This window comes from Xenopus tropicalis, chromosome 8 (genome assembly GCF_000004195.4).
Source record: "Xenopus tropicalis strain Nigerian chromosome 8, UCB_Xtro_10.0, whole genome shotgun sequence".
NCBI classification, from domain to species: domain Eukaryota; kingdom Metazoa; phylum Chordata; class Amphibia; order Anura; family Pipidae; genus Xenopus; species Xenopus tropicalis.
In genome coordinates this window covers 106,691,830-106,719,347 of record NC_030684.2, presented here as the reverse complement: position 1 = coordinate 106,719,347, position 27,518 = coordinate 106,691,830, and the positions used below count along the sequence as shown (strand labels likewise).

Genomic DNA, 27,518 nt, shown 5'->3' with positions numbered 1-27,518 from the left:
AAATCTTGAAGGAAGGGTAGATCAGCTACAGGCAATGGCATTCTCTGCCTGCCACATTTTAGTACTGAAATGCGTTACCAGAGTTACACTAGCCGAGATAAATATGAGTCCTATTAGCAAAGTAGAGCTCTTGGGTTGGGGGACATTCTTTGGGAGAACTGTTTTTGCTGAACTATAAGTTATCCACTATAGGCAAGAGATAGAGAAATGTACCTTGCTAGCGTATATTGTTCCAGTGTCAGTGGAACATCCACAAAATAAAAACATTATAACAAAGAATTATAATGGCAAATGGCCCAATATTCTAATGGCAAGTATAGAGAGGGTCAGTAACAGTGCCAAAAGGTCACTCTTATATAATATACATGTATGTATGTATAACTTTATTTATATAGAGCTGCTTGTATACACACTGCTGTACTATTTTACAATACATAAAAGTACAGACAGGACAAAAAAGTAACAAAGATAAAGTTGCACATGCTAGGAGATATAGGAAGAGGAGGTCCCTTTCCTGTAGAGCAGGGCTGTCCAAATGGAGGCCCGTGAGCTGGATGTGGCCCCAGTCTGCAGGTAACCAACATAGGTGTCTCTATTTGACATCATCATTTTATTTTAATCTATCCCTCGACGATGCTATATGAGAAATAATCGACCCACTACACAAAATAAGTTGAACAGCACTGCTGTAGAGCTTGTTTTCTTGTATAATATATAATTAGCCTGAGATCTCTTTGGCTATATTTCTAGGGAAAGTCAGAATATGAAGTAAGGATTCTGTAGGCTGCTTTAAAAGAGTGTTATTTGTCCACCTGCTGGGGCTGGCTGTGTTTAAACAGTGCTTGAGTTTGAGAGAGGAAACGTTTTGAAGATGAACAATGCTTTCAAAGAACTGCAATATTTTCTGGCTTCCCTCCAAGCCTGCAAACAATGCTCCTCCAGTAGCCGCGCACCTGCTCACAGCGCTACTAACACATGCCTCGCACCTGCACGGATTACACAAACCTGCAACTTCAACTCTACTCGTTCCTATGGCTAAGCACTTGTGGAGCACAAAACGCGTAAGGCAATAGAGATGTTGTGTCAATAAAGAATTTTTGGGTTTTAATGTTTTCTTGGTGACCTACGTGGCTAACTCCATTAAGGTGTTGATTTATATATGGACTTCAATAGTGATCATTTAGCCTTTTTAAGAAGAAATGTTGGACAAAACCACATCTTATAGCCTTTAGCAAAAGAATAGATTGTGACATGATGTGACCAATCAAAATTGCCATCCAGTTTATCCTAGAGGTGGCTATATATTGGCTGATCAATAGAAAGGCAGCCATACTGTGCAATGAGCAGAGATTGACTACATCTGCCTTTCTTTTACCTCATCTTCAATGTACCATGCTCTGGTGACATTGTGCATGGCCAGATGACATTTTTAAACGTGCCCAATTACCATAGTATTACATTCATACAGCAATAATAGGAGGGAACTTTGTTCTGTCCATTATTATTGCCTAAAGCTGCCTATTCTTGCACAGCTGAAACAGGTTACTATGGGTTTTAGGGCTAAACTCCACTGAAGATTTTGATCAGATTTTGTGAGTCATGTAACAAATCCCAACGCCATGCGACACCACGTGATCTAAAATCCAATCTCCATTGGGTATAATGTAAAGTCAGATGGTGTGTTTTGTTCACGCGTAGGCTTTACCCAGGGCGTGCCTGTGGCTTCGCCGACCATCTATTTCAATGAGACAAAATCATCAGACACCATCAGATTTTATCTGGTTGAACGCAGCATCCCTTTCTTAAGAGCCGTGTTGGATGGCAATTCATTCATGTAGTTTACATGAGATTTTTGTATCAGTTCCATTGTATTTTAACCCATGCAACTACATTTGACTTGTAGGATGTTTTGCTGATCCAACATAATCCTACAACAATCTCCAGCAGAGTTTGGACACTTAACACTTGAATGAGCAGTAACACCAGTATCTTAAATGTGACTACTGCCATTTTGGTTGTAGAATTTGTTGTTTTTTTTTTTTTTCTATAATATGACCCTGTTTGTCTGCACTACGATTCTTCCCAACTGGGAAAGAATAAAGTGAAAATGTGTATGGGCACAATACCTTACACTGAATAAATGCGGACATGATCCCGTAAATATGGAGAGCCCATGATGTGAGCAAATGAAACACAGCGTTTGACAGCCCGGCGGAGCGCTACATGCGTTTGACAGCCCGGCGGAGTGCCACATGCCCCTTTACGCCGTTCTCACGCTTGAGCAGCGCTCATTCCGCCCAACGCCCCACGTGACCAGGCTGCTGCACCTGGCGCTCCCGTAGCTGTGAGAGAGAGAAGGGGGGGGGGGGGGGGGGTCAGGCGCGGGCACGCTCCCGGCTCCCGTGTGCGCGCTTATAGGGACGTCGCCGGCAAAGGTCCGGCAGGGGGCGCTCCGGCTACTGCAGCATCACTTGGTGCGAGAGGAGGAGGGAGGTGGGAAGCAGCACGTCCTGTTTATTCCATCCTTAGCAGCTTTATGTGCGTATAGGGATGGACCTGTCTCCGGGCGACCCTCAGGCTGCTCTTCCACCTCCTTCCTCGGACTGAGCAGGTACAGGGGTGTCTGTGGGAGCATGTCCGGGTCTCCTGTCAGCAGCCTGTGACTGGAGAGAAGCGGAGGAGGAGAGGATTCTCTGGTTGCTAAGGTAATAATCCTGCCTGGTCCTCTCACACCCCAGGGATGTCAAGCCACATCCTCACCCCTATGTGTCTGCAATTTCCGTGGGCTTTGTGTATATGTGGGAGCCCTATATGCCCTCACCTGCTTGGGTTGCCCCCACCCCCACTCTTCCCTCTACATAATATCCCAAACACTGTCAGTAATGGAACTGCATGGCACCTTGTGTTGGAATTTAGGGGCTGTTGGGATGGCACCCTGCATTGGGTGCACTGATAGTGTGACACCCTCATTCCTGTGCTTTGCTAGGTGTTGGAATTGATGTGTTGCATCCCAGCACATAAGCAATCATAACACAATCTGCTGCCCTGTGTGTCCCCAATCTCCTATTGCATTGTGTTACATTGCTGTGTTATGGGGGAGATTTCTACTTGCCTTTTGCCTATGGAATCCTCTTCACCAACCTGTGACTCTCCAGCTATTTTGGAACTAAACCAGAGCTGCTATTAGAATGCTATTTTCCCTTTGGCACCCCTTACCATACTGTTTTTCAGTGCAGTGGAAATGATGGGGCACCCCTACATTTGTACCCACTACCCATCCATATAGCTACCCTGGCTATAACACCCCAGTATCCTTTTCAGCTTGGTCATGCAGGGATTCTGTAGTTCAAGTGCAGGTGAAGGGCCACAGGTTGAACTGATGGATGAAGGGTTTCATTAACACTGCCAGTCCCTGGTTTGTGTTTTGGTTTAGCTGCCAGTGGGGATGGGCAGCCATTGATTTTCTGCACTAATTAATGGAGACCATTGAAGGTATTTGTGTGCAGCTCTCTGGAGTAGAAAGTGTGCTGTGCCGTATGCTCTAATTGTATTACATTACCATTACAGAGCACCTTAAGTTGGAGTGAGGACAGGCTCATTTTGGTATCTCATTTATCTGAGTGATGGCTATGGCAGCACCGTCACTGTCATATTTTAACTGCCACTGTCATATTCTGGAATTGCATTTCCTCTGGGGGTGCACCCTCCTACATATGAAATGTGACATGATTTCATGTGGGTTGGTCTAATGACAATTTAAATTGATTTGTATTGATGTGTTTAGGTTGCTATGAGATTTGTGCTTTGTTGTGTCGTTGACGTCTGTAGGTTGCTATGTGTTTTCTCTTAGGGGGTTGGCATCTTCAGGATGTTATGATTTTGTGTTTGGCAGATGGGTAACAAGGACTTTCTGTGTCATGTTGTGCGCTTAATGTGTTTAGATTGCCATGTGTTAAGAGAAGGGCAATTTGAGGTGTCTGTATGGCTGGTGCATACATCATACACATTAGGTGGGAGAAGCCATGTTCCTGTGACATTTCCGTTGGGGCTGTGTTTGTCATGTTGTGTAGCTACTTGCGGTTACTGTCCTACAAAGTCACTTTGGCATTGCTTTCTGATTTCTAGGGTGGCAGGTCAGGTTGTGGGGGGCCAATATATTGCAGAAAAGCAGGGGGCTCAAACTAAGAGACATAATCTATGCAATCAAGGATGTCCAGCCTGTAATCTCCTTCAACTGGAATTTTGGAAGCGGCAGTTCAGCAACAGCTAGAGGGCTGCATATTGGACATTCCACATTTGTAGTCTAACAATATCTAACATTTGTTACATAATTTACATCCCCCAACATTTGAATATCACATTGTATTTAGCAAATTTTATGCTACTCCTGATTTCACCTGGCCATGCCAGTTATGCCCCAACACATGTCACTCTGGCCAAAACACCTCCCAGGTACACATCCGTTTGGGACTTTCCTGCCTAAATGTGGACTACTGTGGGGGGGAAGGTTTGTACAAATATATGTACTTTTTACTTTTATCTATGTTTCCTAATTGTCCCTATGGATGCTGGGGGCTCAAGACAAATGCCTTCTCTATTCTATCCATAGTCTGGCCCTGTGACATCCACTTTCTTTAGTATACTTTAGTATTGTTGCTGTGCTGCTCAGCTGATTTATTCCAGTGACTTTGATTGGCATTCATATGCTTCTGCAACAGGGTATTTTTGATTACTACATTTCCCTCTCTGAATGTTAGGGTGGTCCCTTCTGTGTGTCTAAAGTTCCCAGGTAATGGCTGGGGGGGGGGGGGTAGCATGTTGAGTAGACAACTTTTATACTCTTCTTTTGCCTGAGGCTCTATGGTTAATACCTTCCTGTGTGGATGAAGCTGATGCCTATGATTGATGGGCTGGCCATGGAATGTATATTTTATCTGTTTATGTGTGTCTCTGATTATCTTAGAGTTCATGGCTGATATGTCTAGGTCCCTGGAAACTCCTCTTCCGTTGCACTGCTGACATATTTATACTAGGCTGATGCCATGAAGCAGAGGATGATACGGCTTCTGTTGGCACATTTCTCTCTCTTCGTGACCAGTTGGGTATAGGTTGTTTCCTCTGTTTCATTAATCAGGGATAAAACTTTATGAATGTAAGTAACTATGTATGATGTGTTTGTCTAAAGATTTTACAATTTATTATTTTTTTTTTTTGAGAAAAAGAACTTGAAGAATATTGTGCTGGTGGCCTGTTGTGGGAGAAGCCCTCTGCATAGGTTATGCATTGCTTACTGATCCCTCTGGAGCAATATCACCAAGCCTAACCCAGTGCTTTGGTGGCTGTGACAGTCACTCTTTCCTCTCTTTGCCAGTATTGTGTCTGCTGGGGGCATGCCATTCACAAGGTATCTTGTGAAAAAGTGTTTTTCTTGTATCATTGTATTGTGAACATTGCATCGCTGTTAGGTTAGTGCAGCAGATATCGCACCAGTGTGCTAGGCTCTAGGAAGCTCCTCCATCGCTCCAAATCCTCCAAGAGGCTTCTGATTGGAGAGGCATAGTGGATTAACCCATGGGAAGTTGTTTAAGAAAAAAGAGGCTTTTAAAACCACTTTTTATCAAAATTGCCCATTCAACAAAATTAATGTATACAGGAAAAGCGCTCAGGGGAGCACTTTATGTATATTTACTTTAATATTTTAAGAGGCTTTTCATCCCTTTTAAAGCAATAGTTCACCTTGACTTTAACTTTTTATATAATGAAGACCTTTTCATATGATGGAAAAAAATATGTTGTTGGTGTTTTATTTTAAATTCTCTGTGGCTTTTGAAATATTTAGCTTTTTGTTCTGCAGCCAGTATCTGGCTTTTAGGGGCACACATACTCTAGCAACAAAGCAGTGGTTGAATGGAAGATAAATACTTGATTAAATTAAACAACAAAAAAATCTAAGAATAAATCTTGATTGTCAGGGTCAGCGACCCCAGCATCCATCCAGACCTGCTTTTCCTTTTGAGCTTCTCCCAAACCTCTCTTCTTTCTCTTTCATCCTCCTTAACTTATTTTCTGTTCACACATTTTAGTCAACCTGATCTTCTCATCTTTTCACTCTTCCACCCATTCTTTTTCTTTTGTTTTTTCTTTTTTTTTCACCCTTTTCTGTTTCTCCTCTTTGATTCAATTTAGTTCTCACAACATCTTCATTTTCTACTTTTTTTGCTGCTGTTTTACTTCTTCCTTCTCTTATTCTCTTAATCATTTTATACTTTTCTTTTCTATCCCTGTTCTTCTTTCTCCAATGTCTGTGCCATAAAATAGTATAGACATTTTTATAATGCATAGAGTTCTAGTTGGTGTATTGATGCTATAATATTTGTAGTGGGAGGAAGTGATTATGCTTGATTGAAATACAGGATTTTTTAAAAATATTCTAACCACATTTTATTAAAGAGGACAAATGCCCACACAAACAAGAAATTGCTCATAGTGCTCTGCTGAGCACTTTTGCAATTTACAGTGTTGCCAATCTGCGGCCAGCTTGTACAGAATGGCAAAAGCTAATGTTTCTGATACAAGCGCCATCTCCAGATACTTCTCTGCTCACTAGAAGTGAGGGATGCATTATGCTTCAGTAACTTAAGTCTTTGACATTCTGTCCGTTAATGGGCAGTTAGCCACCCAGATAGAACAGTAACTCTGTTACAGATTTATGATATTAGCAGTGTAAAACTGCTGATGTCATGAAAACAAAAAGAAAGAAAAAAGGAAGTTCCAAAAATGATCAGAGGAGTGTCCTCAGCAATTTACAACATTTATTTGGGTGGGTGTATGTGCTCCTTTAAACATTATATAATTAGATACCTTCAAGTCCTTTTGGCCCCCCTCTTCAGTTTGTTCAATGGACAAGGATATTTTTTAACCAATTTGTTTCAAAGGTAAAATTCAGAGACTGAATGAGTGGTCAGTAAACAATGATGACAAAGAGCAGTAGAGAGTATATTTCAGTGGATAAGCAAAGATATGCTGTTTTGCAGAAATCTTCTGGAGACAGATATGTGTAGGCAGGGGTGATTCTATCCTTTCTGCTGCCTGAGGCAATGGCTGAAATTAACTGTGCTCCACATACATATATATCACCTTACCTTCCCATTATGTAAAGGACCAATCTTCCATTTTTTTATCAATTTCATTATGAAAGTTGCTAATAAATATATTAATAGCTGAATGTGTATTTGCCTTTTGCTCTCAAACTGTGAAGGTTACAGATGGCCTTGTCAGCCATTGTCTATCAAGCTGGCTAGTGATTGCTTTGTTTATCCACCTCTGTATAATAATCCCCTTGCTGTGAGGCAGCATTCTATAAGCATGACAAACCATCTTTGGGTGCATGCCTAGCCAAATAGGGTCTTAAATAACATTTTCTGTAACAGGGGCAACAGATTTCTAGATGCAGTATACATCTTATGCAGTATACAGAGAGATACAATGCATTTACTCTAGCATGGGTTATTTTTATACTTAGCAAAATAAAGTAGATCTGGAGGGAATAACAATCCTAATAATTCATTGGGACATAATATATATTTAAAAACTACTGCAATTCAGACCTCTGTTTTGACTGCAGCTTATTTGTAGATGGGGGTATTGTTTTATTCTTGCCTATGGAAGGTAAATACTGACAACAATAGGTGACTCGTGGTACTGCATGTCACACAGTGACTTTTGCAACGCTATCATTTTAGAACTAAACATCTACCCATAACTGCAGACCTGTCATTATAATCAGCCCATCATGTAGAAAGGGATATATACCTGAATGCTTGTTAAGGAATACATTAGATTGGAACCCTCATTTGCAGCCTCCATCCACTTACAGCTCAGAGTGGCCTTTTAAGTGATTAGTTTTGTGTCACCTGTGTCATATTTTACTGTATTAGCCTAATATTATTCATAGCAGAAAGTACTGAATAGCAACATAGCCATTCCAAGGGTTGTAACAAAAAACACAGAAATCAGTAGTTTGCATTCATTTATTGAATAAGTTTAATGGTTGGCAAGGTGCATTTATGCTATATAACAGATGTCAGATATATTAAAAAGAAAACTTACATGCCGGGTATAGAAAAAGAAATAAGATAAACTAACAGAAAAGGACTGGCTTTAGTAGTGGAAAGCTTAAAAAAATCTAAATAGATTAGATGTATGCAGCCTTCATCTGCAACTCCCAGCACCAACTACTTCCCCAAAAGCCATTGGCTGTCATTTAATAACAAATCACCTTAAATTCAAAACAAAATTAAAAATTAATAAATTCAATACAAAATCAACTAAAAATCGATTACATACTTACTGTACAGTGCTGAATACATAAATAGCACTATATGAATGAAAATATACATACCTCTCTAGACTTCCAAAATACAGAACTGATCATATTAAGCTGTACCACCAGTACCCACACCCACATACCCTTTGGAAGGGGAAAAGAGATATATGCGACTGTCCTTCAAAAACTGGGGGCATTTAATGGTATGTATGAATATTTGCATTAATAAATATTTGTGCATGCAGCCCTGTAGAACATTAATAGAGCAAACAGGGGTCAATGCAACAATAACATAAAAAATAAATTCAAAATATAGTTACATTAAAGTTTAAAAGTTAAAAGGGTTTTATTGGAATAAGAGGAAGGAGGTCCCTGCCCTGTAGAGCTTACAGTCTATGTGATAGGTCTGTAATTGCTAAAATAAATATTACATTCCCAAGATGAAGAGCTTGGACTTTTGCTATGGGCACTGTCTTACAGAAGTACATGTTTACATGGCACACTTTATACCCACACTGAAGTGGAAGACGAGAAAAATGGCAATTAAAGTTGCCACCTTTGCGGTACTTTATATGGTTGGCCGCCCTAGCCAGTAAATCACCAACTATGGCTGGTATTACAAATTTACCAGCAATATATTTGTCCCTTTTTAGCTCTGACACTCACCAAATCCCTTGTCACTTAAGTCCTTGCCAGCCTGGCTCCGTCCCATGAAATCACCATCCCTTTCATTTACATCACTGCCCGCCTGCCCCCCCCCCCATCCTGCAGTAGAGATTTTTAAAAAAGGTGGCAACCCTAGCCACTTTTCCTAACCAATGTGCCCATTTTCTTGCTATTTGCCTATTTACCATCCTGTGGCATCATTACTCTGCCCCCTCCAACAGAAGGCCAGTATTATAAGGCAAAAAAAGATGGCGAACCAAAATAGGAAAGTTTAAAATAATGGATGGAAGAGCCAAAAAACATAATTAAAGTAAACAAAAAGCAATCTGTTTTTAAGCCTAAATAGCAAAAAATGGTCATACTAATTCATTAACAGCAGAAAGTGAAACTACTAGGAATGAACGGAATTACTTTATTGCTATGCAGTGAGTCTTTATGTGATACACAGTTACATTTCAGTTCCCTTACTAAACATATTCAGTGTTAAATAACATCATTTTTATATTATAAGAGGAAAATTGCTTTCCAGGAATGGAAAACGCAAGATCTACAGAAGGAATCACTGATAATTGTTAAAGAGATACTGACACCAGAAATTAAATTATTTTATATCTATCGTTACATTGTCTTTGCATGTTATATATAATTTTGCCATAAAAGTATTTGCCTAATGCTTTTACATTACCTATTCGATCCCCATGTCCCTCTATAAGGGGGCTGCCATATTTGTGCAGAAGTAGGCCATTGCCATTAGAAGCTATAACTGACAGGTTAAGAAGGGACCGACAGGTTGGCAAAACAGTCAGGTTTAGGAACAATTACTAACAAAAGCAGGCCTTTCAGGGAAAAATGAACAACATGACCTATAGGTAACTTTTTATGTTACTTTCAGGAACCCATCAAACCTTAATTCAACATAGTATAAGAAATACGGTCACACATGCATGTAAAGAATACAGAATACATTTATTGTTTACAGCATTTTGGTCCTTGCACAGGACATTGCTTAACGCCCATCCTATATAACTATCTTAATGAGAAGTTTTGCAAAAAACACTGATTCCATCTTTCGTATAAACGTTTTTAGGCTTTTGTTTGCTTGCAGTTAGGACAGGGAATGAATGTTGCAGGGTTTACTTGTGTTTTGCTGGGTTTACTGGTCTAATTTTTTTTTGCTGTTTAATAAAGTTCTGTTCATTCAAGAGAAACATTCTTCCATGGACCCTGTTACAAACTAGTAACCACCGAGACTTGCCATCATTTTAGTAAAGGCTAAAAAAGTGAATGAGTTGGGCACGATGGTGTGTCTTGGCCTTTGAGGTTTGGCTAAGTATGGAGAGACAGGTTGTAATGAGGTGAACAGATTTAACACTGCTGACATTTGGTCATTTACAAACATAAGAAGGCAAACCAATCAATGTTATTAGATGGGAATCATACTTTTTATATACCCCTGGTGATTCATAGCTCCAAATCACAGGGCTTTCCCTTGGGGCCACCTTATAGGGATTGCTTATAAAAATCCATTCAGGTTTCCAACAAGCACAGCCCTGTATGTATAGAATTTTGAATGTGTCCTCTTGACCACGAGTGGCCTATAACCTTCCAGGCTACGTTCAGTAGTAATATACACATCACCTAGAATAAGAGAACAGAATGGACTGTCTTCTTCCATACATGTGAAGCTTTTCTGGGTAGGGGAGCCTTTACCTTTTATATCAGTTATCGTTTTTCGTATGTATTCTATATGTTCAGTGTATACACCCATTTATAAATAGTTGTTACTACTACTAATAATAATGTAAAGTTTTGTGCAGTTCTTTCATTGACTTATTCTGCAGGGTATAGAGTTGTAAAATCAGCTTACGGATCAAATGCTAAATTAGGCATAGGGTTCTTTGCAATGATTTGCAGACCCAGCTTTAGTAGCAAAATAGCTTCGTTAAGCAAATCATAAAAGCATTAGTGGCTCCCTGGAATTCCGGCCTGGTACATACAGTGGGGTTTAATGTTATCCCTAAAAGTGAGGATATGTATATTCTCAGTGCTTGGGGTTGTTTGTTGCTCTCATTGCCTCTCTGTACTTTACTATAGGCATTGTATCCCCTGTTTTGTCTTAGATGGTTTTTCCCCATGATGTTGCACAATGCACCCAGCGTGATTTTGTATTTAAAAGATCTAATATCTGGAGGCCTTTGATCCAGTACATTTTATACATCTTTTTAAATTGAACCAGTGTTGCAGTCTCAAACCTCTATATCTCTAGGCTTCTGTCACCATGGACAGACTAATCCTGATTCACATTTATTCTAGAAAGGCTGATGCTGCTAGATGGATGGTAAAGGGCAGCTGAAGCACAAAGACAAGGTATAGAGAGGAGATGAAGATGCAGAGAAGCAGCTTTTTGTAATCTTCAACAATGAAGTTCTGAACAAAGGGGATTTTGTTTCTTTCCAGTTACATCAAACTTTAACCCATTAAAACAGCTGTATCAGTCTAGGGAGAATACACAGAGATTGCAGAAAGGGCAGAATTTTCAGCCTTGCCAGGTCATGCCAGGAATAGCTCTACTGCTTCAGTAGGGAAGGACACAATTTAAGATATAAAAAGTACAAATATTGGCTTTTGCATCTGAGTTGTTTAATGCATGTGGATAGATGTGCAATGAATAATTTGCTGTAGGGAAAGTCAGTTTGTGGGTTAGATGGACTGGATGCCACTTTGTTAAGAAAAAGGCATTTGTAGATGTGTTCATTTGGTAAAATTATTTGTCTTTAGTCAACAGAGATACAGTCTTAGGACCAGGAAATAATTGCCACCATTATGTAAACTAGTAAGACTGCATGGCTACCTTAAGGACTTACCTTGGGCTTGCCATCAGTGAGGATTGCAGATTTGGGAAGAGCTGAATAGCACTAGTGTGTTTGCACTTGTGTTTGGCTTATTATGTGCAGGATTAAATTTAAATACACACATACTATGGCTAAAGTTCCAAATTATTCTTCTGAGACAAATTAGTCTGGCTCTCTGAGTCCAGTTACATTTATATATTTGTAGCAATCCCCTATATAAGGTTCTGCTTAAGGCCAATGGCACAAGTACTGTTTCTCCGCCTGTAAGGCAGCAAAAAAACAAAAAACAACAAAATAAACGAGTAGGCATAATAAATGGGGATCATTGACTGAATCCATTCAGTGTCATTTTCAGCACTGCATAAATGTGCCTAGGCCTCATTGGCCTCCACTCCAGCAAGGTGGGTGGATGATATGGGAAACCTAAGGCAGGAGGCCTCAGTAAAGAGAAAGGAAGAAGAAACCCAGTGAATAAGGACTACCCCTGTTATATCTCACTTTAAAATTGAGAAATTATATGAGCAGTCCTGTACTTCACCAAGGAAATGTAGTGTGGGGGAGTCTTCAGTTAGGACTCCAGTAAATTGTCCTAGAGTAGTGTTCAGTAAGGCAAGGCTGTGAGAGTGTCTGTGTTGGCGCTATGTATGTACTCATGCCTATTTAGATTCTAACTAGTTCTGGTTTTGCTTACTAGCTACTGGATACTAAATGATTGTGAATAGTTTTGACTCGTGTCCACTTTGAATTCATTCAGTGCTCCTCTTGCTTTTTTGTTATGTCCTAAGTTTTAGGAGTGCAGCTCCTTGACTTCATTCACCCTGTTTAAAGGAAATACCAGTAAGCTCTGTAGTGAAGCATATAAAATGTACTATGGTGCAGCAGCCCTATTAATCTTGAAGCGCTTAAGTGCTAAAGTGCCAAGGTGATACCACTGAGGGCAACAGGCTTCCACGGAGATATATGTCACTTTTACTCCCAATAGTGAGAATGCCTACTCACAGACCAATACATACATTTGCAACATGTAACCTGGATGTAGATAACACTTTATATTTCCATATACAGGATTGGCCCATAAAGGTTCAGTTACAGAGAAAGTATGAATATTAAAGCTGCCTGCGGCGTGCATAGGCCCCGACCATTTGATCTTTTGTTGAATGTGATACCATACTCATACTCATATAACATGCCTCATTCGATACAGTGATCCTGTGTTGCTTAGACCATGTTTATACCAACCTAATTATGGATATTATTGCTATATGTAATCTAATAGAATCTCTATGAAGACTCTTCCCAAAAAAAACTTGGGTGGGGTTTTGTCACACCATCCAGTGGTGCACATTTACAAAAATATACAGTATACATATATCATAAGCCTGCCTTAACCATGAAACATTAACACAGATAAACCAAGGTATAATATTAAACAAAATGTATAAAACGTATAACTTCCTACATCTCTATTCTCCACTTTAAATTTACATAAATATAAAAAAATATACTGCAATTTTTCTGCAGCAATAAAAGTACATTACAGTGTACAACATTGTAAAATATATGAATTCTAAATAGCAATAGCTAAGTGCCATATTCTGCTAACCAGAATGAAAGTGCTCCTGTATAGTCTCCAGATAAAGACTTAAAAGGCAGCTAGAGCCAAAGAGAAAAACAATAGGTTTCAATACAGTAACACTGCATGTGGCTTAAATGAAATTGTTTGTATAACATCAGTGATTTTTAAATGCTGAGTAAGACCTCCATTACAGATTTTAGCTTGATATTTGTAAATGAAGGTGAAAAATTTAAGGGGGTACTTACATAGATGCATTTCAGCTCAATCTATGGGCATAGTAATTGTCCTTTTTTAGCAATCCCATGTAGACCAAATGTCATTATGAGTGTCTAGTGCATAGGTGTCAGACACAAGGCCCGCGGGCCAAATCCGGCCCGCCAGGCCTTGCAATGTGGCCCGCACCGATCTCGCCGGCCGTACTTGCTATCTATTACGCATGCGCATAGAATCTATGCACATGCGTATTAGATAGCAAGTACGTCCGGCTATGGCATAGTAGAATCATCAATGGCATAGCCGGCCGTACTTGCAATCTATTACGCATGCGCATAGAATCTATGCGCATGCGTATTAGATAGCAAGTACGGCCGGCCATAGTAGAATCATTATATGGCATAGCCGGCCGTACTTGCTAACTATTACGCATGCGCATAGATTCTATGCGCATGCGTAATAGATAGCAAGTACGGACGGATCACAAGCCACAAGTCAGGAAAGATTCAGGAGGCGAGTTGTGTTAAAAAAAAACACAGGAGAGCGTATGGCCGTATGCTAAAAAGTACACAGCTTGTGCTAAAAAGTACACAGGAGAGGGTGTGCTAAAAAATACAAAGGAGAGTGTGTGCTAAAAAGTACACAGGAGAGGGTGTGCTAAAAAATACAAAGGAGAGTGTGTGCTAAAAAGTACACAGGAGAGGGTGTGCTAAAAAATACAAAGGAGAGTGTGTGCTAAAAAGTACACAGGAGAGGGTGTGCTAAAAAATACAAAGGAGAGTGTGTGCTAAAAAGTACACAGGAGAGGGTGTGCTAAAAAATACAAAGGAGAGTGTGTGCTAAAAAGTACACAGGAGAGGGTGTGCTAAAAAATACAAAGGAGAGTGTGTGCTAAAAAGTACACAGGAGAGGGTGTGCTAAAAAATACACAGGAGAGCGTGTGCTAAAAAGTACACAGGAGAGCGTGTGCTAAAAAGTACACAGGAGAGGGTGTGCTAAAAAATACAAAGGAGAGCGTGTGCTAAAAAGTACACAGGAGAGGGTGTGCTAAAAAATACAAAGGAGAGGGTGTGCTAAAAAATACAAAGGAGAGCGTGTGCTAAAAAGTACACAGGAGAGGGTGTGCTAAAAAATACAAAGGAGAGTGTGTGCTAAAAAGTACACAGGAGAGGGTGTGCTAAAAAGTACACAGGAGAGCGTGTGCTAAAAAATACACAGCAGAAGCTGCCAGTTCCTGGCATAAAGTGCAGGCATAAAAATCAGAATCTGCTATCTGTTGGTTGGTTGTTAACAGCACTGTTAAGGAAAAGATTGTTCCACTCATTTTAAATTCCCATTTCTGGTTAACGTTGTCAGTTTATGACTGTTCATTAAACCATTCGGCCCGCGATTTAGGCTGGATTTTAGATTTTGGCCCCTTCTCTGATTGAGTTCGACACCCCTGGTCTAGTGTATCATCTAACCAGGCTGATAGATAAGACATATATGGTTAAGTCTTTGATGCAGTTGTAAAAAAAGGAAAGAGCGGGGGCGAGCCAATCGAGGGTATTCAACCATCTAGCAGCGGCTAGGATCTGTGATAACAAAGGTCTGTAATTTTGTGGTATCTTCTTATAAGGTAGGCAAAAAGGAGCTGATTCAAGGTTAAGTTCCACGTGAGTATTAAACATATTTGTAGCTAACAGAAATACTTGGTACTAGAAGTTTTTCAAGGTGGGACATAGCCCCCATGTATGCAGATAAGTTCCTAAGTTTCCGCATCCTCTGCAGCATAAGGGAGAGGCAGTTAAGATGATAGCATGTTTGCATTGAGGCACATAATTTTTTATTGAAGTTTTTACCTAGCATTTACTTCTGTATTCTGAGAAGGGATGCACAGATTCTGTTCAGGATTTGGGTGAATGGTCAAAGATTTGGTTGGCCACTTAAATTCATTTATTCTTAGGGTTGGCACCTGTCCAGTTTTTACCCAAACAACCAGGTTTTTGGAAGGGCTGTCCAGGTGAAAATTTCCAAATTAGGAAATCCAGATAGGACTTTGAAATGAATGGTGTTGCAATCATCCAATCACTGATTGGTACATCATAACCCACACCTGACATCATTGACCTGCCCTAAAATTCACCTACTCCACCCCCTACTTCTTATTGAAAAAAAAAATCATGAATTTGGTGCATACAAGATTCTGAGACTGTTGGTATGTAGGGATGATTTGCTGCGTACTGCCAGGCACATTTTTTGCAACAGCAGACCTTCAAATACTGTATCACACCCCCCCCCATTAATGTCAGAAGCATCAAATGAAAATGCCAGGAATGGTGAGTCTTGCCTGAAAAAGTGTGCCTGTGTTTTGTGTAATTGCCCTTGACATCAACTAGAGGCAAAGGCAGATAATTAGTGACATGTCACTGCTGAGTTTTGAGCAGAGGGAAAAAGCTGGTGAAAATACTCTTTGGGCTTTGGGCTTAAGTCACATGAATTATTTTGTGTACCTTAAGCCCAAAGCTGATACTTCAGGATAGATCTGTCTGTCCAGCCTCTCACTCCCAATTGCAAAAAAGGAGTGGGAAAATATTCCCAAAACATTGTCTCTCAAATGCAGTGACTTTTTATTGTACAGGTATGGGACCCATTATCCAGAATGCTCGGGGCTTGGGGCTTTCCGGATAAGGGGTCTTTCAGTAATTCGGATCTCCTACCTTAAGTCTGCTAAAAAAATTGTTTAAACAGTAATTAAACCCAATAGGATTGTTTTGGCTCCAATAAGGATTAATTATATATATAGTTGGGATCAAGTACAAGGTACTGTTTTATTATTACAGAGAAAAAGGAAATCATTTTTAAAAATGTGAATTATTTGATTAAAATATTGAGTCTATGGGAGATGGCTTTTCCGTAATTCGGAACTTTCTGGATAATGGGTATCTGGATAAAGGGTTTGACACCTGTACTCTAAATACTTCTTTTGATTGGCTGACATACGTGCAAACGTCATGCTGTATTATAGTATTTAAAGGGACATTATACCCTTCCTTAATTCAGGGAAATATATTTGCTGCCCTAGATTTTTTTCCTGTACATGAAAAAACCTGGAGACTTGTCCTTGGTATGGAGAGTTCCTTTTACTTACCTGTTTATTTAGTTATCGCCCTAGCTGGCTAGGCCACCAAAGAAATGGTTAATAGGTGAACTGACCCATTTTGTTGCTGGTTTTAGACATGTTTTATTTTTGTTTTTTATTTACGTTAAACTGTAAATGAGGTTGATATTGTTACACAAGAAATGCAGTATTATGTCAGTATTCTATCAATCAATGATGAATTAATAAAAATTATTATAAAAAAAGTCAGAGCCACCAGCATAGAGAGCAGAAAGGGACAAACAGGTACTGCTTACAATAGAAATTTCATATACAATTGTGCAGAATGATAATTTTTTTCATTCTTTGTTTCATTAACTCAATCAAGAACACATTTCCGTACATGGCTATAGTTCCTGGCTCCTGGATTGCCTATATGGCCCCTTTTTTTTTCTTGCGTAAAGAATACGAAATGATCCTGCTTATGGATTAATGCAGACAGAGCTGAATGAGATATGAAATGCACGTTAATGTAGCAGAAAACAGGGCCCAGTTGGATGCTTGCACTGCGAGGTTTTGCCTTTAACCAGGAATGTGACTTTGAAGCAGCCTGAGATGGGTTGGCAGATGAGCCTCCTAAGCAGAGATCTGTCTGCCTGGCGTACTATGAATAGCATTTCATTGAGGACAGATGTTACATTTCTGCGCACATGGCACTTTAATGGCACATGATTAATGAAACTGCCATGCTTAAGTAGTAAAGCTCTACAGAGTGCACATTGATGGTGACGGACCAAAGGCCTGTGTTTTGGAACAGGAAACAAGTGGCTAATCAACACACAGAAATCCTTTATGTGACAGAGCTGAGAGCCGCTTTATCCAAGCTGGCATTATATTAAGCATATTGGCGCAGCAGCTCAAGTTGGGATGGGCAAAGAAGAACACATATGATTCTTTTTATGCAGAAGGAAACCCTAGTGTTTGACAGTACTTTGGCGTACTTAAAATGAAATGGGACCTCAACCCCATTGCCATAATGTAAGAAAATTCCAAACGATTTTAAAAATGATTTCTAAATGTAACAGCTGTTGAAAGTGGTACCTGACTGGCTGTTTATATTCTCTGCCCTTGTTCTGACTGCTTAAACAGTGTTGCAGAAGCAGTTAATTAACAGACCTGACCTAGAGAACAGAAAAGGATAAACAAACAAAGCAAATCACTTTAAATCAATGGAAATGAGTAATTAATATCTATCGGAAAGCTGCTTGGAAATACATTATTTAAAAAATCAGCTTTTGGAGATCCTCTTTAATTCCTTATTCAGGGCTGGTTTTAGAGGAGGGCATTTGTGGGGAACATCCAATGCTGTTCTTGCTCCCAGAGGAATATTGCAAATATTTACTGGCCCAGAGGCTGTCAGGATGGTGAACGTATTTCAGCAAGAGCTGAAGGGGCTGTTTGTAGGCTTTACGATTCCCCAGAGAATAGCAGGGTTCTAAAGGGCCAAGTTTTTAAGCCATAGATTTAATCACATTTGACACTGTAGTGGATCACTTTGTGCATAGGGCTGCACAATAGAGCACCAGTATGATGACAGTGCCGGCCACCTAATGAATCATCAATCATAATAGGGGTTTATAGAGTACTATAAAGAGAGGTTTGTTGATCTTAATGTTGTTATACACATGCTGCGTTATAGGCCAACTACATTATATAATTATTCATTATTTATATATAAATATATAATTTTCCTTGTGCCGCAATGTTATGATTCTGAATTGTAAGTTCCATGTGTGCCCTTGTCTCCGTTCTCTTTCTCCTTCAGTGATTTCATGGAAACACCCAGTTTTGCACCTTCTGGCAGTTCCACCATTAGGGCTCTGGCAGGCAGGCTTGTTATGGAAGTAATTTGTGCTTCATTGCAAAACTGAGGGCATTTGGTCCTTTTGAATATGTGGGCTATTCGTTACCCCAGGGCCAGTGTAAGGGGCTAGATCAAAGTGGTTTCTTGTGGCATTGTCAGAGGGGTTGGCATTGCCAGTCTTTTCTTTGCCAAGCTCCATGCCTGAAGCTTTTATCTGTTCATTTTCTCTCCTATGGGGTATAAAATACATACAACAGAACCAATTATGTGTAAAGGTACTTTGAAAGGTAACAGTAAAGATACAGAATGAATTATGTAAACCAAAACTTTCTACATACATACAATATACATGTGTATACAAAAAACAATTCCCAGTACAGAAAATGCATGTGTGGCCATATACACTGGTAAATAATATACAAAATACATCTTTTTAGTGAAGAAAATAAATTTTGTGAACAAAAGGATATCATTATATTACAAACTCCATTCTATAAATTTTAACATGTCTTACAAATGTCTAAAATTCATACAAGAGAACCAGTTATGTGTAAAGTTACTTACAGAATGAATTATGTAAACCAAAACTTGGACAAAATATATAATTATGTAACTGACTAGCATTTTCATGACAAAATATATGCATGTGACAGAAAGGGAGATTCAATAGCACATAATTCATTATATCAAGAAAATTAATACTTCCACAAAACTGATAACTTATCAATTCTGTGAAACAACACTGTCAGTCAAATTACGGAACCAAAAGAAACAAGCATATTCATTATCCAATAACATGCAGGTTATAACTGCATGTCACCTGGCATCTATAATATCCCTATCATGCTTGCTCCAGTCCTAAATTAACTCTTTCCCCCTGAAAAAGCTAATTGTGCTTTTATATATTTGTTCTTGTTATTTGATGTGCTAGATTTGTAAATATAGACAGCATTTGACTGTATGTAATGTGCCTGGGATGTCAGTATCCACTGCCTTTGTCTCTGTAAAGCTAACTAAAACACATTTAAGCTAACTGATCACAAACACAAGTGGATGGAGAACCCCTCACAAGTGCATGTATGAATATTTTTACATCCTAAGCATTTTAGGGGAAAAAAAAGCACTTCCACCCACACTTTTGCACAGTATCCCTGGAGGTGAGTGGGAACTGCAAGAGGTAGTTGGGAGGTTCATTTTTTACTCCAGCAGTGAATCTACTAAGCCTCATATTAACTTTAGAACAGTCTATGTTTGACCCATCTTTAGCCACCCCAAACAAAAAGTCACCATCCGCCTATGCTAAAAACACTAAGGGGCAGATTTACTAAAACTAGACTTTTTCTGACTTTGACTTAGATACCTAAATTTGCGTAAACTTGACTTTAGGTATTTTTTCAAATAAAACACAATCATTGTTGCATTTATTAAATGTCATGATAATGTTGGTAGAGTTGAAAGAAAATATTGATAAGTACCCCTTGAAAAAGTGGTATAAAGGTGATACCTTTATTGACTAACTAAGATAACCATAGCAAGCTTTCAAGACATTTTAGTTCCTTTTTCAAGCTGATTACCTACTGACTATTCCTTTACTATTCTAAGCCTCCATAGTACTCTGTAGTTCTCTTAAGCTTAAAACTGGCGTACTTTTTGTCAGTCAAAAAAAGTGACATAAAGTTTTATAAATCTCGAATGTTTGCGGTTTTTAAAAATAAATAAATCATTTTTTTTCTAGAAAATACTCAGAATTATCTCGAAATTTTGTAGAAAAAAAACGTAAAAATCTCGAAAAAAACCAAAAAAAAAATCCAACTTTTCTCAGAAAACCTTAGGAAATGGGCTCCTTACAGTTATGCAGTGTAAGAGCCTTGTGTAAATGGGTTTTATCACAACAGGAAAGGCTTGTGTGATCAGTCTTTACTTATGCTGCCAGACACACAAATGCCAGATGAGCCTCAATCATGAATTTATTTCTTAACAACTGAACTCTCCCCTGTCTCTGGAAAAGATTTCTGTTTGGCTTGTGGGGACAGCTCAGTTCACAAAATGCCACTCATATTGAACTTGCCAAGATGATAGTATTACTGTCCTGAGGGATCATCTGGCCTACTCTTTCCTGCCTTCAGCCCACCACACTGCACATTATAGACAATATAAATGCTAGGTTTTTCTTGGAGCAAAGATAGTGAAGCCATGTAAAATTATCCAGCAATCTCATTCCATTCTTCTGCATTTATTGGAATGTACTCTCATATGGACAGCTAGTACTGGTGTTATACTTAATGCTCTAACACTTCATTCAGTAAGCCACTTGCAATGCAAAATAATAACTGTGCCAAATATAGAGATTTGGGGTTAAGATAATCAGACAAAAAATTATATTGGGGACATGTTTTGAAAATCCAGGAAGAAATATGCCCAGTAACTTGTATTTATAATGTTTGCCCAGCATTTTTTTTAAATGATCTGGTAACCTCATGTTTTCGCTTTGAGTTGTCCTTTTTGCTTCTGTAAATTTCGTTGTTCACGTGACAATGACAATAAAGATATTCTAATGCCTACATACTTTATTGTTTTGAATACCTAATTCATTCATCCCCTTTAAAGAACTATAGCCCTAGAATGAATATTAACAAACAGTTTATATAAGTGTTCCCCAACCAGTGGCTCGTGAGCAACATGTTGCTCACCAACCCTTTGGATGTTGCTCTCAGTGGTCTCAAAGCAGGTGCTCATTTTTATTTATTTATTTATCATTAAATATTGCCCTTCTACATCCTTCCCCTTGAATAGAGCTCTAACTGTAACAGGAAGAAGTGTGGGAGTAAAATACAGAACTCTGTCCATTAATTGGCTGATGTGCTGTAACATGTTTGTGTGCTGCATGAATCCTATGATCCCAGGGGGTGGCCCTTATTTTTTAAAATGGCGATTTTCCATTTAGGATTACCCAGTAGCACATACTACTAAAAGAGAATATTTTAATGAAAATGGTTTATTTATATAAAGCAGGGTTTTACATATGATCTGTTTTATGCAGTATGTTTTATAAAGACCTACATTGTTCACGGTTATAGTTCCCTGTAATAAGGGTTATACATCATACCTTATTATTTTCATCCCCTCAAATTTTCTTTATCTTCACTTTTTATTTATTCTGTCTTGATCTATATGTACCATGGATTGTGCCCCTTCCCTTTTTGCTGTATTAAGTGTTTGCCCCCTCAATTTTTTTTGTTTTTTTTCTCTGCCATTTGTTTTTGCCTCCCCTTCTATTTTCCTAGGGGGCCCCAGATACCATAGGGAAGTGAAGGGATGAGCCCATGGCAGGAATAGAAAGTGGACCCAGGAAGGAATAGATTGCAGGGGGTTATGGGGGTGTATTTAGCAAGTGATTGGCTAGGAGGCAAGAGATGGAGTTAAGTGGGTATTGGGGGGGTAGGTGTGGTGACTATGGTGAGTGGAGTAAAATTCATAGACGCAGCTACAAGTGGTTATAGTAAGGATAGTGAGCCAAGGAACAGGAGTGATAACGGAAGTTGTTTTAGGGCTGAAGCTAGGGATTGCGGATATTAGCTATGGTTAAATGGGGAGGGGTAATGACGAAGGTGCTATGGTTGGTAACGGGGCTTGGGGTGGGGACCCAGTTTGATAGTTTTACTCTGATGTTTACTACGTTGGTCAGATATCAAGTATGTGAACTTAAGGTTAATAAATTTGGCTGCCGCTTTTTCAAAACCATAAAAGAGTGTTTGCCTTAGTAAAGAGGAAAAGAGGGCGATAAAGGTTGAGGAAAAGACTTGACGCTGCACGTCTTCTTTCCTGCCTTTTTTCCATGGTATCTTTAACTATACTTTCCTACATTCTAATGCTCATCCTCCCATTATTCTGGGAAAAATTGCTCTGTATGGTACGTGACCAGAAGCTGATGAAAAAGATTGCTGAACTGTTTCCCAAAGAGAATCTTGCGTTAAAAATATTTAAGAACACAAAGTTCTTATAGTTAGAGCATCAGGTAGTGCACTGCCAATAAGTGAATAGGCGAGCACAGGTTGTACTCTTTAGATCACAAATATGGAATGAGGTGTTAGCAATAGTTAAGCGCTCCAATAGCCTTAATTATGGTCAGAAAATTTCTTTATTGTGGTCAATAGCCTTTATTGTGATCAGAAAATGCCTTTATTGTGGTCAGAAAAGTTTGGTTTCCCTCTAGTTCTTTATTGAGCTTCTTGATAAAGAGCTGATGGGAGCCCCCTTTCCCTTCCGACTACAATTAAGTTACAGTATATACTCGAGTATAAGCCGAGTTTTTCAGCACCCAAAATGTGCTGAAAAATTAACCCTCGACTTATACTCGAGTCCCTCCAACTAACACCCTCTGCTACCTGATTCCCTGTATGCTCTTTTGTGCTCCGCTCCTTCCTGGTTCCTTGCTAGAGGAGGCAGTAGGGGGGAGCCTGGCATCTTGCATACTCATTCCCTGCACGTATTTGTTCAGTAAGATTGATAGATCCTAATTTTATTGGTATTTATTTTGATTATTGAAACTTAGAAGCTGCTGCATTTCCCATCCTAGGCTTATACTCGAGTCAATAGGTTTTTCCAGTTTACTTAGGTAAAATTAGGTACCTCGGCTTATATTCGGATCGGCATATACTCGAGTATATACGGTACCTTATACCCATTGCATTGGTGTAAGGCAGTCTGTGTGCTATAGTATACACTGTAACTAATTTCCTGGCAGGCACTGCCAACTATGCTACATCTATCCACACAAGGACTTTTAGGGCAAGGACTTTATTAGGTGGTTGCTGCACTTTTGCAACATAAAAGTTAAACTTCTTAACTTGTTTATACATTGGTGGATATAGTTTTTTCCACTTTGTTTTTACTTTTTTTAACAACATCAGGATCACCTTTCTGTAATTTACAAATAAACAGGCAAGTCAAAGGAAACATTAAAATAAATGAAATAATAATTTTAAAAAATCCGGACACTTAGGGCTGTGGCACGCGGAGAGATTAGTCGCCCTCAACAAATCTCCCGTGTTGCGGGCAACTTATATCCCCGTGTGCCACAGCCCTTACAACTTTTTTTAGGGCCATGGCAGACGGGGAGACAGGGCCGGATTTCTCTCCTGGGCACCCCGAGGCCGCCCTTGAGGGTGTCCCCCCGTGCGCATGCGTGAACGCGCGCCCCCCAATGCGCATGCACGAACGCGCCCTCTCCCCAGTGCGCATGCGCGAACACTCCTTTAAACTCCCATACAGAGCAGTGGGGAGAGGTCCCGACTGCTCCGTATGGGAGACAAATTTAAAAATTTTCTTGCGGCGGGGCGGCATGCCGCCCCTAAACTTCTGCCGCCCTAGGCCCGGGCCTTTGTGGCCTCTCCACAATCCGGGCCTGCGGGGAGATTAGTTGCCCACGACAAATCTCTCTTGTCGCGGGCAACTAATCTCCCCGAAATTCCATCCCACCAGCGAGAATGCAGATCGCTGGTTGGATGGCATACGCAGCACCACAATTTCCCCAAAAGTTCTCCTCGTCTGCCACGGCCCTTAAAAGAACTTAAAAAGAAGCAGATACTATAATAAAAGTATTTGTACCCTTATTGAGTTAATTAAATCTCCCGCATAAGGATTGGAAATATAGTGCCAATGGCTATTTAGTCATGTAAACATTTTCATCCCTCCTGAAATAGTAAGTAATAGTAAGTACCCAACTTGTCTATGCCTCATCATAGTTAGGCTTGGTATTATTATGTAGAGCCGAATGGAGTTCCATTCTAATTCTGTCAAGCTTGGGGAGGTTCTTTTTTTCCATTTAAAGGAAAACTATACCCCCAAACAACGTAGGTCTCTATACTATTTTATTATTTTACTAGTATGTATCCTAAATAGAAAATTGCCATTTTAAGAATGAAGGGCCGCCCCCTGGGATCATAGGATTCACAGTGCACACAAACAAGCCAAGGCACACATACATGCTAGGCGCCATCAGCCAATTAATGCACAGAGCCTTTTGCTCCCACACTTCTTCCTGTTACAGTTAAAGCTGCATTATTTCTGGTCATGTGATCTCTTTGGGAGCACACAGCCCATCACTAAATGGTAGATCAAAGGGAAAGGATGTAAAAGGCAATGTTTATTGATATATAAATTCCAGTTTGGTGAGATTCTTAAAAGGAGATGGAAAGGCTAAGTCACTTGGGGGTGCCAAAATGTTAGGCACCCCCAAGTGACTTTAATCGCTTACCTTTTACCCCGGGCTGGTGCCCCTGTTAGGAGAAATCTTCACCAGCCTGGGGTATCTGCAGCAAGCGTCTCCTCTTCCTTCTTCAAGCGCTTGGGCATGCGCAGTAGAGTGAAAAGCCGAAAAAAGTCAGCTTTTCCCTCTACTGCGCATGCGCCGGCCAAGGGATTTTGACAACAGAAGGAAGGAGGAAGCGCTCGCTGCAGGTACCCCGGGCTGGTGTGGTTTTCTCCTAACAGGGGCACCAGCCATGGGTACGAGGTAAGCAATTAAAGTCACTTGGGGGTGCCTAACACTTTGGCACCCCCAAGTGGATTAGCCTTTCCTTCTCCTTTAATAGGTCACTTAACATAATATATACTATCTGTTGGTTAAGTATTCATTCTGGGGTGGTAGTTTTCCTTTAAGACTGATTACCCTTCTAGCTGCAGTTGGTGGATATAGTTTTAAGCACACTTCTTTTTCAAGGCCAGAGGTACTAGGTATTCTAAATATAAATAAAACAAATGGTACAAGCAGATAACACACTGATAAGGACCCCTTGTACGGTACCAAAACATCCATAGATTTTGATTCTTAATGACTTTATGTGTCACGCTTCAGTTCCCATTTCTGCCACAACACCCAGCACTATTAAAGCAGCCTCTTCGGTTCCATTAGTGTCAGTGCAAACCTGTCAGAATCATGCAGCCACCAGAGCAAATAGCCGGTGGCACGCATGCACTGCTCATCTTCAAGCAATAGTAGGGATAAACCTTTTGCTGTGCTGGAGAGAGTTTTTAAATGAAAGCCCTTTTAATAGATGAGGTTTTAACAAAATCCTTCCTTGAGCACAGCTGGGTAGTTGAAATTGGCTGAACCATCAACACCTACCCTTTATTCTGCCATCAGCAACTTTAGGACATACATTATTTCATAGACACTGGATGACTACAGTTGTAAAGCCCTTTTGCTTCAGGAACATGCAAGAGAATGAGACAGGTGCAGTCTACTGGCAAGAGTCGAGCCATAGGGGTCTTCTACCATTAAATCCCCAGATTATTATTACAAAGCTAATAAAAATGTGTTCCCTTATCTGCAGAATGTAAATTATTATTCTTATAATTTCATCAGTTTTCATGCAAGTGAACAGTATTCTCACTATATCTTCTCTTAAAGGAGAAATTAAATTAGGCATGGACAGTCTTGAGTTGTTGAACTTTATTTCAGTTCATGAAGGGCTAATGATTGCCCGTCACTTAATCTAATACTTAAATAAGAAAGTGAAGAAGTTGGAAGGCTGTAAGAGTCCAAGTCCATGTAAATTGCCATCTTATTTACCCTGAGCCGCTGTCTGTATGCTACTCAGTATACAATACAGGTAATTGCTCATGAACATGCAGAATAGGTAAGCGTTAAAAATCCTGACAGAGTTTAAGGTGATTGGTTTATACTTTTACTCTGTGACAAAGCTTTATTTCATATTAAGGAAAAAGGTGGGCCCCTTATTTTATTGATACTGTTGTTTCTTAACAAGTATGTTTCTTCTTCTACCGATAAAAAATAAATTATAAAAAATGTAATTTATATCTTCATTATGTTGGGGTTTGGGTATATTTCTTGTCTAAAGCCTGAGTTGTGTGACAATTTGCACATATGTGGCTCAATAAAAAAGCACCAGTCTATAATTCCGCATGAGCAAATAACAGGTCTGACCTTTATTTCTCAGCTGTAGTATATGTATATTTCTGTGCAACTAAGAGGTGTTAAAGCCTTTGAATAAACATCTCCTCACATTGATATTCCATTCCTGCTGCACCATGGGAGCCCATCTGTCGTGCACCAGCTCTTACATATTCACAGACTCACTTTATTTTAACCTCTGGTTGTACTCTAGCTTCTGGAAGTATCTCCTCATTTAAATATGCCTCAAAAAAGCTTTGTCTGGCCCTCTATTTATATTTGAAAAGTGGCCCTAGACTGGCAGAACGTTTTCTTTCTTTTTTTTTTTTTGTAACTTATATTTTTATTAGATTTTTAATATAAAACAGAGCAAAAGTTATTCGCAGTTTTATACATTATAGTAATACACATAAATGCAGATACAGTACGGTTTGTATAATTCTATTGTATGAACATTCTTATGATACTTCAGAATCATTTGTAACTTTTTCCCCTTTTAACATAGCTTAATAATAAAGTGTATACATCCCTTAAGTTGCCATGATTAACGTTTTCTTTCTTTATCCATGTACCTCTGTGAGTGCCCCAAGTTACCTCTTTAGCCTTGTGCCATTCCTGCTGTATGCCATATCCTCTCATCCGTTAAACAGTCACTATACCATCATTTTTTATTTATCTCCTTTATTTTTATATTACGGGTGGGGCTGAGGTAGGCAGATTTTTTTTCACCTGGTTTCATTCATTGAACTGGGCCTTTAATTGTTGCTTGAATGAATGTCTTACAGACATACAGGAACTTAACTAAAATATTCACAAATGGAATCGAGGCGAGAATGCAACATCACATTGTATGATTTTCCTTCATTCCTTAGCTCACTTGGGTGGAAATGATTGGAGAAGGCACTTAAAGACTTGTTTCTGAGAAATCCATAAATAGGTTCTGCTCACATTTTGATCATCAAGAACAAGGCTGTGTACAGTATATGTAGGCCACATCATCTTCTCTTTCACACCATGCAAACAAGTT

General features: G+C 39.5%; 1 protein-coding gene across 3 annotated transcripts in view; it reads left to right on the top strand.

Annotated features, from left to right (window-relative positions):
- The first annotated feature begins 2,461 nt into the window (after positions 1 to 2,461).
- The window catches only part of rgs6 (regulator of G-protein signaling 6), a 194,293-nt gene continuing 169,236 nt past the window's right edge, over positions 2,462 to 27,518 (top strand). Inside the window, exon 1 of one of the 3 annotated variants that reach the window (XM_004917248.4) lies at positions 2,462 to 2,705. The gene's annotated coding sequence lies outside the window, so the exon portion shown is untranslated. Of the gene's footprint in view, positions 2,706 to 15,806; positions 15,952 to 27,518 lie in introns of those variants that run through there. The other 2 variants (XM_002936882.5, XM_012969437.3) reach the window with 2 other exon arrangements.